We start from the raw sequence: 13,985 nt of genomic DNA, 5'->3' as shown, positions 1-13,985 counted from the left end.
CTATGAGTTATGCACTTAACTCACTGAAATTCAGTGAATGCCCAAATCTCTCCCTTGAAGGTCTCTGAAAAATCCCAGTGCCACTTGATGTACCAGGTCAAACACACAAGTGACAACATCATTTTGCATAAATACAGCATCCAAACATAAAAAAAAACCTCCCTTGCGCTATTATTGGGCCCAGCAGGATTTGATGGATGTTATCTAAGGCTCTAATATCTACAGTCTCTCTCCAGCTAAAGATCATTGTGATGATGGAAGTAAAATGCAGCTAGAAAAGTAAAGCACAATTGTGACAGAAAAACTGCCAGCATATACACCCCTGTGCATTTTATGTGGATTAAAAAAAAAAAGGCTAATATAAGAAGTTCTGTTCAGCCAAAAGGCACAAGGAAGATGTTGTTGTTCTTCATCCTGACAAAGTTAATTAAAGGTGTGCACTACAGAGAAACTGACACTATCCACGTGTTATCAAATGTACAAACAATATAAAATAAAAGCAGAGGATTTTTCCTCTCTAATCTTTACCCAGTTCTAGGACTGGATAAAGGTGTTACAAGTAGCTAAGGAAGGGAAAAGTATTTCAAGAAGTGTGATTGAAGAGGACAGGTCCCCTGAACTGCAGAAAGCTAAAGGAAAAGTAGTTTATTTACTAAATTCCCATTCTGACTTCAAAGCAATCTTGCCTCTAAAGAGTTCCTTAGTATTTGCAGTTCTCACCAGCTAGGTGAGAAAAACCATCTCTGCTCCTTTGCACTGTAGATAAACAGGGAGTGAAGACAGCAAGATCTGCTTTGCAAACTTGACAGGGGAGGGGGAAAGAAAATTCATTAGGTTGTTCTTCCAGTACTGAATTTTGTAAGAGGCTTTTCCCCACGAAACTTTTCCTCATAAGTATTTGAAATCTGGCATCGGCTGCACACAGATTCCTAGATAGAGCAATTGTACCATGACTTTGCTACAATAGCCCTCAGGGAATGGATGATGTTTTAAAACTAGCTTGCCCCTCCTCACTTATAAGCAGAGATCTGGGTTTTCCATTTTCCACAAAAAATGGAGTAAACTGTGGATTATGCCTTTTACCAGAAGCAAACGCAGATTTCTCATTTTACCAGAGAAACCCACAGATTTTGCCATTTTGCAATGAGCTCCCTGCAGGCTGGAAGACTTCCAGCCTGCAGGGAGCTGGGAGGGAGCGGGAAGAAGGTGGAAAGACAGTGGGCATCACATGTATAGACATGCGTGTGGCCTCAGGCAGCCTGCAGAGCAGCTCCAGCAGGTAAGTGCAGGGGGAAAGAGGGGAATTCAGGCCCCTGTAGGGAGGGAGCTAGGCAGGGCTGGGGAACAGTGGTGAGCAGGGGACCTACTGTTCCCTGCCGCACCGCTTCTCCCGCCATGACCCGGTGTGGCAGGGAGTGGAGGAGCTGTGTGGAAAACCTCCTCGCCCAGCCTTGTACACTGCCCCCCCCTCGCCCTGGCGATACACCTCCTGTGTGCACAGCTGCTGTGTCAGGGTAGTGCGGGGGGGGGCGGCAATGGCAGCTGACAGTGGCAAGGAACCCCCATGCAGCCCTGCTATCCCCAGCTGCACCGGGTCGTGGGCACCGGCTCCAGAGGCCCTGGGGAAGGGAAGCGGGCAGAAGCTTGACCCCGCAGCGTGCACCTGCCCTGGGTACAGATCTAGGGGGCATGGGTCTCCCCTGAGCCCCAGGAGTGTGCACGGCAGTGGGGAACTGGCCCTCCCTCTTAACTTCCCCTGGACAAGCTACCCACGGCCCCGTCCTGCTCCCCGCTGGGGCCCTGCAGCTGCGCACTGCAGCCCCGGGCCCCAAACCCCACCTGACTGGGCAGCAGCCTCAGCCTGTGCCTGCCCCAAGTACAGATCTGGGGGGGGGGGCGTGTCAGTCCCCACTACCCCCTGGGAGTGCATGCAGCAGCGGAGAGCCACCTCACCTGGGCCCGCAGCGGGGGGGGGGCAGGGTGCTGCGGACCCAGGCCCATACCCCTGACAGCTGGGGGCCCCCGCTGGCAAGGCTGGGGGAGCAGGGGCTGTGGGGGCACCTTTAATTTTAATCATGGATTTTGGGGGTTTTAGCAGAGACTTTGTGATTTTTAATCAGGGAAAACCAGGATCCCTGCTTATAAGTAACGACCAAAGAGGGATTACCTGTTTAACACCTAGTGACCTGTATAGATGACTCCACTGCCCTTGTTCAGCAATTTGATTTTATAAGTGCCCATGTTACACCCCTGCAACATGGAAGATATCGAATTCAGCCGTCTGAAATGGAAACTGTACAACATGAAAAAGAAAGAAGCCAAACTATAATCTGCCTGGCACCTGACTCCCCAGCCCAGCCCCTGGCTTCTTTACTTTTCATTCCATCCAGGAAGAGCACACACCAACTGCTAAAACTTCCTTAGCCTGACGAAGGGTTTTTGAACTCGAAAGCTTGCTTAATAACTATTCTCCAACTATCTGGGTTGGTCTAATAAAAGATATCAAATTCACCCAAGGAACCTTGTCTGGCCATGTTGCAATTAATCACTTACATTTTTTCCCTCAAGCTCAGAAGCACTAAAATGGGCAGTGCCCACAGGGAGTTCAATGAACTCTTCATTCTGCCTGAAGCAACTAAGCCTAAGTGCCCCAATTAAGCCTCAGTGTTGCACCTCTCCTTGCAAGTGAAAACAGTGGTACCTGAATGAGCTAAGTGTAGATCCCAAGATCGCTCAGATAGTGATCTTACCTGGAATAATTAAAACCTGAGGATGACACAGTCTCTTCTTGAACACTATTTCAAACCGAACCGTCAGGGCCACGATACCATATTCATGGCAGGGCATATTTTTTACTTTTATTATAATATGAACAAGTTACAGGTTCTGAACCCAAAGCCTTTAGCATCCATTAAAAAGGAACAGAACTGTGCTAAAGAACACTGAACTAAAAGAGCAATAAAGGAGTGCAGGGCCTTCTTTCAGGCTCAAACCACCTATATAGCAAGTACCTTCACATTAAAGGTCAGGGAAATTTTAGGGATGAATCTACCTGGATACATGATTCCCTTGCACTGCAGCCAAGTCAATGGGTAAAGTGAGCCTGGGGAGAATAGCAGGAGACCATTAAAATGATATTCCATGAAGCAAGACTCTCAAACTCACCTCAATCTTCTCCCTTTCTCAAGGGCAAATACCTTTTGCTTTTGTTACCATGGCTGTCATTGTATTGATAAAGCCTTCCTTCTCTTTGTGCTTATTTGCTGGCTCACACCTAAAATCAAATTACTCTGTGCTTCTCACTTACAACTTGTTTCCCTGTGCATAGGCTCTGCATTTACTTGGAAAGCCTGGTTGCTTTTCCTGCAATACAGTCTTAAACCTGGATGTCCCACCTGGCTGGAAAAACTAACCCCAGCCCACACACATTTAGATCTAAGAACTACTGAAAATGAGCAACAGCTTTTAGGGTGGCAGAAGAGAGCACTAGAGAGCCCCTGGGGCCTCCTCAACCTCCTTGAGGACTCCACTTCAGATAGTGCCATTGTTATGATGGAGATCAGAGATGACTTGCTCATGAGTCACTCATTACAGCTCCAGCCCCGGCTGAAAGGGAAGTGTGTCACTTGCATGACACTGATACTGTGGTGTTCCTCTCTTCCCAGGACTAAAACTTTGGGTATGGGAAAAGAACAGGAGTCACAGTAAATTTTACCATCTGCCTTCGAAAGCTGGTTGATTACAAACAGAGACTATAATTATGAAATACAGGCTTTTCTCATTAACTGGGGAAGAGGAGGGATCAATTCCAAGGTTTCAGCCAGATTTAAGAGGCAGCTGACTCATGGGCTGGTTAAAGTGCCACTCCTATTCAGCTACACTGAAGAACCAGACACTGGTTCATAACCACTTTAATAAAGACAAATGCAGCCACAACTGACAAGTGGCTAGCCCTGCTTCTCAGCTGCCACCAAGCCAGAGTGCAGGTTTGTGGTAGAACTGATTCTTCATCACCATCACCCTTCCAACTCATATAGGTTGATGCTTCTCTTACTTTAATGTGGATCTACAACACAGTTTTGCTGCATTTGTTTGGAAGGAAAGGGTGCTTGATATACTGAGAAGAGGTACCAGGTGAACCAAAATTTCATTTCAACCATGGAAGATAGTCAAGAAATCTACCAAGGTATAGAAAATGAGGGTATACGTTGAAAGGACAAACTGCAATAATTTTAAGAACCTACTGTAAGTTCAGGCATTCTGGCTGTGGTGATGAAGTTGTTGTGCACTCATTACTATGCAGACTTATTTATTATTTATTTATGCATGCAATATATATGCTACCTGTCCCAATAAAGGTTCAAGGCAACTCACAGTAAGAGAACAAAATAGGAAACTGACAAGAAAAAAAAGAGCAAGAACACAAAACAACTTAAAAGGGGAATATAAAACAGAAACCCACTAAAGAGTATCTCAGCATGGCTTTGCTTGCTAAATGCCTGACCAAATGCAAAGGTCTTCTAGTGCTTCCAAAACATGTCCAGGCTTGGGCTCTGGCAGACCTCAAAAGGAAGAGTTCTAGAGTTGAGGAAAAATGGCAGAGAACAACCTCTGACACATTTTTGCCAAGCAAATTTGACATACTCCGTATTTGCAGAAGGGTGCTCTTGGCCGACCTCTGGGATTGCCATGGGACTGGTGGATTATGAAAGCCTCGTGAATGTGTACCCCCCCGGCAGAGGACACTTGTGGCTTGTACTCATTAGACAAGGGTCCATGGAGAGAGTATTTAGCTTAACAACTATGCTTTGACCAAAACCAGATACATGTTGAGATGGATAGAACAGGGAAACCAGTCTGACCATGGTCCTCTGTTGGGGCTAGTGGAGAATCGATATTCCCCCCCCCAAGCAGAATGATGGGACAGAAGTAATAAAGAAACAGTATATAAAGAACTCAGATGACCCTCACACAAAGTACTGAACAGGAGAGAGGAATAGGTAAGTATGTTTTCTGTAGTGCAAAATCCTGGTTTAGCAGTAGGAGCAGGCAAGGCCAGAAAGGAGGTGACCTGAAAGGACTCCATGGTTCAGAAGACAAACTGGGAGCATCACAAAAGGATCCCACATCACCACAGAGGACCTGACCTCAGCCCTCAACATACTTTAGAGTGGTAAGGAAGCTAAAGCATGGAAAATGCATGCAGGGTTCATAGATCTGTGCATTTTTCAGGTTATTTAATAATGATCAATGGTGCTTTCAGAATCCTTGTGCTAAGCCACCTGTGTGCATACAAATGCGCGCAAACAAATGTGTCTTCATGTTTGCTTTTACTATCAGCTACCCTTGAAGGGCTAAACCACAGCCTAGAATGCCCCTGGGGAAAGCGTGCATTTAAGCTACAGATGGGTCAGCATCAGATGCAGGGTGACAAATAGATGGATTATAGGTTCTAGCTTTTGGGTGAAGGTATGCTAAATCAAGGCTCTGCATACCAAGAGACCCCAGCTGAGCCATGGGCAGCATCTACAAGCTGTTCAAGCCCTAGAGCCTTGAAGCACACAGGATGCAAGGACTGGAACCCAACCTAGTTGTCAGGGCATGTCCAAACAAGGTAAGGCCTTGATCAGACCTACAGAACAAGATACTTTCTGTTCTTTTCAAGGTTTGAATAATCTCCAGTTAACACATCCATGAACTGGACAGCAAAATAATAGTTCCAACTACATGCCCTATTACAAATATAGGAGAAGACACTGAGGGACAAATACATTACCATGGGATTGGAGTCTGCAATCAGGTCACATAGGGAATCCAGGAACCCCTGATCCTCCACCATTTGGGCATTAATGTCATGCAGCTTCGCCCCACAGACGGCTGCAGTCTTCCGTACATAAGGGTCTTCATCCTTTAGACACCTGCAGAGTGGTTCACACAAATACTCTGTGATTTTGTCCACACGAATGCATCCCATTGTACGGACTGCCAATGCACGGATCAGTGGGTTTGGATCTTTACAGTCCTGCAGGGGAAGCACTTGCAATAAGTGGGTTTTGTAGTACTAACCACTGATATTAGTGAGCACTAGAATGGCTAGCCCTGGAATTAGGATATTCTATTCTTACCCTGCCCAGATAATGGGTCTCTCGTTAGAGTAAAGCAATAATTGCCCTAGTCCAAGCCAAACCCCAGGAAAGTTTACAGGTTCCAAAAACATTCTATACAAGTTCAAAATGGTTTGTACTTCTGGCAGTTTGTGCTACTTGCTTTTCTCCATCCAAAACTTTAACATGACTTTACAGCCAAATCTGGGGAACTGCTAACTAAGGAGAAATGTTTTTGCACCCTGAAAGCTAGAAACTCTTGGCTTTCAGATGGCACAGCACATTAACACATCTGTGATTCTAGTCACTGCTCAAATCAGAGAATTCAAGTGGTGAAAGATGGTAATTAACTCATGGCGATTTTCATTAAGGTAAACTTCCTGAAGACCATCAGGTCTAGAAACAGAGTTCTACACAGCATTGCCTTGAAGCTGAGATTTTATAGACTCAGCAGTAATCCATCTGATCTATCAGACCCTAGTTAAAGATATATCAACATAGATGTACTTTTCAGAGGCAGAAATGCACGTAGCAGGTTCAATGCCTCAGACAGTGCAACTTTCAAACCCTGATTTTAGAAATTCAAGCATTAGCTTCAGTCTGTTTCTAGCATATCAAACATAATTCATTTATACAGTCAAGAAAGTGCTCCAAAATTTAGTTTACAAAAGCATGACACACATCCTTTAATTATTTAATCCCTTATCAATGAAAAGCACCAAAAAGGGGCTGAGCTTAAAACGTACAGAGACTATTTTCTTACAGACCCCGGAGATGACAAGTTGTAGCTGAAATGCTGACTTACCATAAATTATCTCAAACACACTTTCATTTGACCAACCCTTGTTCCTTGTAGCACATTGAAGGGGAAGTCAGAGATAAAACATTTCCTTCCAAAGAAAAAGGTGGTCAAAGTATTAGATCTACTCACTAATTTGTCATAAAGGAAGCAAGGGCTTAAGGTGTAATGGGTAAGAGTGCACAGCCCTAGAAGTCTGCTGAGTCTCATCTAAAATTTAATTAGCCAGGAAAGCAGAAGTCCATTCTGAACTGGATTTCCTCCCTGTAACCAGGAAGGACAGACACCCCCCTACTGCCATGCTAGAAGCTCAGACATGTTCTAATTTACCAGATTTATCTAAAACTAAGACAACTTAATTTAAAGTGACCCATTCCAAAAATTAGATTCCATATATGGAAAATGTATAAATCTGTTATAATTCACCATGTATAGAATCTAATTATCAAAGGGTTGCCTTAAATTCATCCCCCTCACTGCTGCAGCATGGAAAGCAGCAACAAGGGGTATATGGTAGAGGGGATCAAGCCACCCCTTGCCTCCAACCACTTCTCTCCCCTGCAGCCTGCCCCCTCCATCATGCCTGTGCCCCTTGCTCCCCTGCCTGCCCTGTCTACCTACCACTCACTGTCCTTTACCTCCCACTCCCCACAGCCTCTACCTTTGCGGCCCACCCCGCCCCATTCCTCACAGCCTTCATCTCTACAGCCTTCCCTCCCCCCCACCACTTACTGTCAGGTTCAGATTCAGCTTTATTCCCTCCTGGGTATGGAGTAGATGGAAGCTCTAGTCCCTGCCTGCTCATGCAGCAGTGGCAGCAGGAGCTCTGGCCCCAGGATATTGCTGTGTGGTCAGGCAGGAGCCAGAGCTTCCATGTGCTCCATGTCCTGGGAGGGGACGGAGCCAGAGCTGCGCCTGACAGGAAGCAAAAAAATCACAAAGTCTCTAATTAAAAAACCCCAAATCCACGTTTTTCCGCAATAAAATGAAACGCAACCATATATATAGGGATCAGCTGAACACAATGTTTTATTTATATATTTACAATTTTAAAGCAATTTGGAAGCCTACCAGTACCTCAATCATTATAATAAGATAAATTCTGAATACCTACATATTTTGGCATTTGATGTTGGTTTTTATTATCATAGCAAATTAGAGCTCCCCCTGCTTCCTTCACTCACCAAGACACGGGTCCAGCTGCAACTGTCCCCCCCGATGCTCTGGGGCACTGAGCAGTCCTGATATGCTCGTGCCATGGCCACCAAGGTGAGGTGCTGCAGTGGCGGCACCATGGAGTTGTGCCCCCCACTGCTGCCTGGTGGGCAGGGGACACTTCACACCTTGGTGGCCATGGTGGTGTAGCACTCCTAGTGGCAGCAGCGGCAGCAGCACTGAGCCTCCCTGTCCCACTCCACCCTCCTGTGCCAGGTCCTGCCCACTGCACTGCAGAGGCAGCACCTGCTCAGTGCTGGTCTGGCCAGGAGGCAGCCCCAAGCCCCACTGTGGGTGCAGAAACCTGAAAGGGGGAGGCACATGTTCTCCCATACATCGCCTATGCCCCCCACCCCATAAACTTACTTCCAGGGAGCTGCTTTTTACCATGCTGCCTGTCTGCATTCTGATCCATGTGCATGTTTGTGCGTGCACATGAACATGGTCCCCTGACCCCAATCACCCTTCTCCCACTCCCCTGAGACCTAAGCAGCCTTGTAGGCTGGAACTCTGCCTGCCTGCAAGGGGAAACCCATGGTGTCCCGTGATTGTCTCCTTTAAAAGGGAAAATCTGTGAGCCGAGGTAGAGTCACAATCCACTGCCTACACTCCCCAGCCCAGAGCATGCAGGCTGCAGATCATGGCTCTGCCCCGGCTCCAGACCACATCGTCACTGCTGCAAGATCCCAGCCCAGCCCCAGAGCAGCTCCCTGCCCTGCCACATACTCTGCCAGCATTGCTGGGGCTGGTCTCCATGGAAACCCTGGCCTTCCGCTATCAGTGTGACTGCTGCTCTAGTCTCCATGGAAATCAGCCCCAGCCATGCAGGCAGGCACTGTTAGGAAATGGAGTCCACTGCCAGCTGGATCCAGACCGTGGGCTGAACTTTTCTTGCCCCTGCTTTAAAGCACTTGGTGTTGCCTACTGATGGAGACAGGGAACAATTTCAGATGGGCCCATTGGTCTGGTCCACTCTGATAATTTTGCTTCCTTAGATACAATCCCAATTCAGTCCAGCAACTTTCGAGCACGAAGCCACACACTACATGTGATAAACAGTACACACCAAAGCAGGCACAATGACAAGAACCATAGGAGGGAGCCTTCTAATGAGCCTTGCTCCATGTTACCTTCACAAAGCTGTTCACAGCCATAATAGCCATATCTGGCTGACTTTTGGCATAGTTCATTAGATACAGATACACCAGCTTCTTCAGCTCCAGGTTGTCAGTCTGCATGAAATTCACCACATCAGGAAAGAGAGAGCTCGATAAAATGAGAGCGGGGCAAAGGGAGAGAAAAGTTACATTTACCATATGCAAAGGGAAAGGGAGCTTCCTGACTACATGGTAACATTATTGACTGAGGCCAGGGGAACGCTGGAACATATCCCATATATTCTGTTATAACTACTCTATATTCAAATTAGAGGTCACTCTCCTCTTCAAAAGCAGTTTGCAGGGGACTTTGTAACTGTTTAATCATTTAATCTCCTCCTGGATTAAACTGGTGCCTGAAGCAGGTAAAATAAAGTGCTCATACAAAATTGGATCCAATTAGGAAGTTGACAGAACAAGACGATAATGTTAATGTGCCCAGCTTTGGGGGTTAACTGGCAACAGCAGGAAACAAATAAACCCTCAGATTTTTTTGCCTGAGAAAGGAGCCTTGTTTAGAGGAACCTATATAGCAAATTTCAGGCTGGTAAAATCTAAAACGATTAAGAAATTAAAACTGCAATAACCAGAGTCTTACATAAATACCAAATGGCAACTAGTAAGTCGCATTGCAGAGGAAACTCAGAGGTTATACTGGATCCCCATATCTCAGGTCCATTATGAGAATCTAAAGGTTAAGGTCTTTGGCTAACTGAAAGATGCTTCCCTCCAACGCTTCATTTGCTCCTTCATCCTGCAATTAAGTCATGCTGCTAAACCTGGAACCTTACATTTATTTTCCTGGCAACAGACTATGTCACCATGAATCCAGGACTATTATGACTTTACTGCAGGATCTAGGAGAAGCTGACAGGAGAAAGCCTTGACTCAAGTCACTTCAGCTGCTACAAAAGAAAAATATTGGCAGTCATTTGCCTTTGATTTAAAGGTTTCCCTTTAGCAAGCGCGATTAAGTGTTAAAGGCCCAGTTTAATGACTTTATCACAAGCTAAGAGGTATCTGAAAAACAATGCCTTTTTAAAACTTTAAAAAAAATTCTGGATTAACAACTTGATTTGAAAATGTCAGCTCAGATAGGACATCTAAAATAGCTGAGTTACAAACAGGTTTTAAACAACTACACAGCTTTTGGCTTATCTGGGACTGGTTACTTTTTCATTCTGTGATTAAATCACTGTTCACGAAATCACCAAGTGAGAACTGGTCTGAACCAAGCAAAAGGGCTGCCAAAGACAGATAAAATTTCCCCCATATTGCCACTAGTTCCCATTGATCTAATAAAGAACCCAGACCCCAAACCTGCAAAGCCCTTTGGTTCTGCCAGCCCCTCCAAGATTAAGCTGTTCGTTTTACCCCAATTCAGGAGAGAAAGATCCTCAGGTAGGATAGGGGAGGACTGGACCTGCTGAAGTTAGACCACCAGGAAGAGCAAAAGCAGCGTTTACCTTACATCCTTCCCTACAGTCATGGCAGCAATAACCTTCTTCACAGCTTCTTTCCTCTTCTCTTTCTTTTCATTGTTGAGCTCAGCCTTGAGCTCAAAGATCTCTCCTGTAAAGGGACACAACAGCCTGAAGCTCAGATGAAGAGAAAGGCTAGCTTTAGGGCTCCCTGAAGAATGATTTGTGCCACCACTACAGGTGAAAAGTAAATGCCATTGCCTCTAGGCTAGTGCAAGTGATTCATTGGCTACTGGGAAACCAGAAAACCACCATGTGTGTGCCAATTTGATTACTGGACTTTTCCAATCCAAGCTGAGGTAGCCTGTGACAAGAAGAAGGAAAGATTAACTGAGCTAACCTGTTGAGTTAAAGAGCAGTGCTGATGGTATCCTAAGGACATTCTTTTCAGTCCGCTACAGTCAGAGAATTGGTGCAGTAGCACATGGGGCCTGCAAAATGTATGGAGGTTATGATACAGTGATAAGGCAATCTTCAGAGCTGCAGTAATAATAATATGGAGGATGTGGCTTCAAAATGTTTAATAAAAGTAATGAAGTACAATCAAAACTTGCCACTTTCAAGGAACATTAGATCAGCATCTCTAAATTAGCCACTGAAGCATATCAAGGATCAAACAAAAACCTGGGGGAAGAGAGAGGCCATCCTGGAACAGAAAATGTAAGAAACAGTGGCTCAGTTCAGCTAATTATTTTCCCTGGACTGTCCTACCTTTAGTTATCATCATTTGCTTCCTCAAAGCACAAATGAGGAAACAGCAGATGACACAGGTCACAGTGCAATACAGACATTGCAGGAACAGCTGCATCAATTTTACTCCAACAGAAAAATACATGCAAGGTTAAAAAAGGGAGAACTACTGCTAACAAGCACAGAAACCCGGGGAAGTGCAAGGCCTGGATTCCTGATGCCATCCATAAAGTGACTGAAGGACCTTCTGTGAGATTAACTCTTCCGGCTGTTACCGTGTAGAGAAATCAATTGAGGACGGATCCCTGCAGCCATAAAGTAAACCTCAATCCACACCAGATTCCTGAACCTGCTTGGACAGTATCTATCTATAGAATCCAGCTGGCCTGGGAAGGGAAATAACTTTCCCTCCAACTGGAGATGGTTTGCAGGAACACAGAGAAGGCAGCATCACCACTGGATACAAGCTATCCGATAAGGACACACAGAATGGCAGAAGTCCAGGCTAACTGCAGAGATGAGCTTTTGGGGACAAAACACCTCTTTCAAGGCTACATTGCAAGGTCTGAACCATTGTTTCCCATATACCACTGATACGGTATGGTCCCATCTATCATAGGAGTCTTCTACAGAACCTACAACTGCAGTATGAGGGCTGAATAATGTGACAGGTACCTATTCCCTTAACGATTAGCAGAGATACAGAACCAGCCAACAGAGAAGATATTCTTTGGGCCTCTAGTAGGTATGTGGATGAGACTCCTGGATCCGAGCGGGCAGCTCTGAAACCAAAGAAACATTTCCCACCCTAGTTTTCCAGCTTTTCCTGATCACCGTTTAAACAGGAAAAGGAACAGATAAATCAGCATGTGACAACAGTCCCCTGGGGGTATGATGTGTTATTGTTGATTCCACCATGCCAAACTACAGGTGAAGGAAGTGAGCACAATTCTCTAAAGGCAAACAAAACAGGAAAAGGGAGTTGAAAACAATAAAGAATACACGAGGAACTGGATTTGTTAGTGTCAGGGACTACTGTAGGTCAAGTTTATGAGCCAGCAATGAAACAGGCCAATGAAACCACAGACTGGATAAAGGAGCCTGCTTGGGATTTTTTGCCAGCTCCTTTAAATTAAGGATGCAACAAATATCCTTAAAAATGTTCTAATCCAAACGGCAATTTTAAGGAAGCCTAGTGGGCTGGCATGTTTGGAAACAGGGTGCAGCAGCCAGGGTTGCTGAGAGAAGAGAGGTGCATAAATCCTGTTCTTCTCATTAAGCATTGCCTCAGGTTCTCAGGCCCAGCCATTTGTTCCATCTGAGTCATGAATGTACTGGGTGCCAAGAGTTTTAAATTAGGCAAGGCCAGAAAATCAAAAAGGAAAGTGCTGCAGAGATGCTGGCCCTCTTGCTTCATCGGCTGATTGGCCCAGGTAATAGCAAGCCACTGTTTCCATAGGAAACAGCAGCAGCAAAACTAGCTGCTAGAAGATTGCCGAGTTGTTATGAATTACTTCTACAGGGCTATAAATGAACACAGTATTTTACAGTGAGGTACATTCTCTTCCTTGGTAGCATTCACTAGCAGGGCTCCTGAAAAGGAATGAAATTATTGTTCTGAGGAATGCTGGGGTGTCTGTTTATATTGCCAGCTACCTGAAAAAGACATCCAGATCATAAACAGGCTGAGATCCTGCCCAGGAGCCTGACTGAACCGGTCGGTATGCATCACCAGCATTTTCCCTTTGCGCTGAGTAAGGATGTACAGTTCTGAGGCCTCGTATAATCATCTCAGTGAGAACCTGCAGATTCAGTCAAAGGGAAGTAAGTTGAGAGTGCTGTTGTTTCTCAGAAAGATGTGAACTCCATTAGATCCAAGGGTGTGTTGACTCTGAAGCATAATGACATCAATGTCATCACACAGTTACTAGTAACTGGTCAACAGAAACATCTAGCTACTCTGTCACTGTAGAGGGGCTATGGACGACATAATCAAACCAACATTCTCCCCTCAATCAGGACTTTGATCTTGGCAGCATCCAATGTAGGATTAGTTCGACAGGCCCACTGGGACTAGAAAAGGCCAAGTTCAGTGGGTTTGGCATGAATGTTCCATAATTTCCATTAGTCCTTTATGCCAGAAGTTAAACTAAGAAAAAATGACTTCACAATGATGGAGGAAGTCCACAGCTACCCTGATGTGTGCATTATGCCTTTTTTATGCCCATGAATCAAGTTACTCAGAAAAAACCTCTCTTTTCAACACAGTTTATAGTATATCACTAGGCAGCCAACATAGTTACTATAAACCCAAGAGGAAGTCATGTGAAGGACAAAGGTGAGAAAAGTGCATGGGTCTTCCTCCTTTGGTAGATTTCACCAGGACTGGCAAGGGGCAGCAAGAAGAGACCCATAATATTTTAAAAACACATACATACTATCTGAGACTTGTGGCCCAACTTTCCCCACACTCCCAATGGCTACAACTACACACACAACAAGTCTGCATCCTTAAACTCTGCTTTTTCCTTCCAGCTAA

The 13,985-nt window shown here is 45.3% G+C and overlaps 1 pseudogene; it reads right to left on the bottom strand.

Annotated features, from left to right (window-relative positions):
• Positions 1 to 13,985, bottom strand: part of LOC132244897 (AP-2 complex subunit beta-like) — an 81,291-nt pseudogene that overhangs the window by 63,227 nt on the left and 4,079 nt on the right.

Source organism: Alligator mississippiensis, chromosome 14 (genome assembly GCF_030867095.1).
Source record: "Alligator mississippiensis isolate rAllMis1 chromosome 14, rAllMis1, whole genome shotgun sequence".
In the NCBI taxonomy this organism is placed as follows: Eukaryota; Metazoa; Chordata; order Crocodylia; family Alligatoridae; genus Alligator; species Alligator mississippiensis.
Note: the sequence above shows the minus strand (reverse complement) of the source record. Positions and strands in the feature narration are given on the sequence as shown.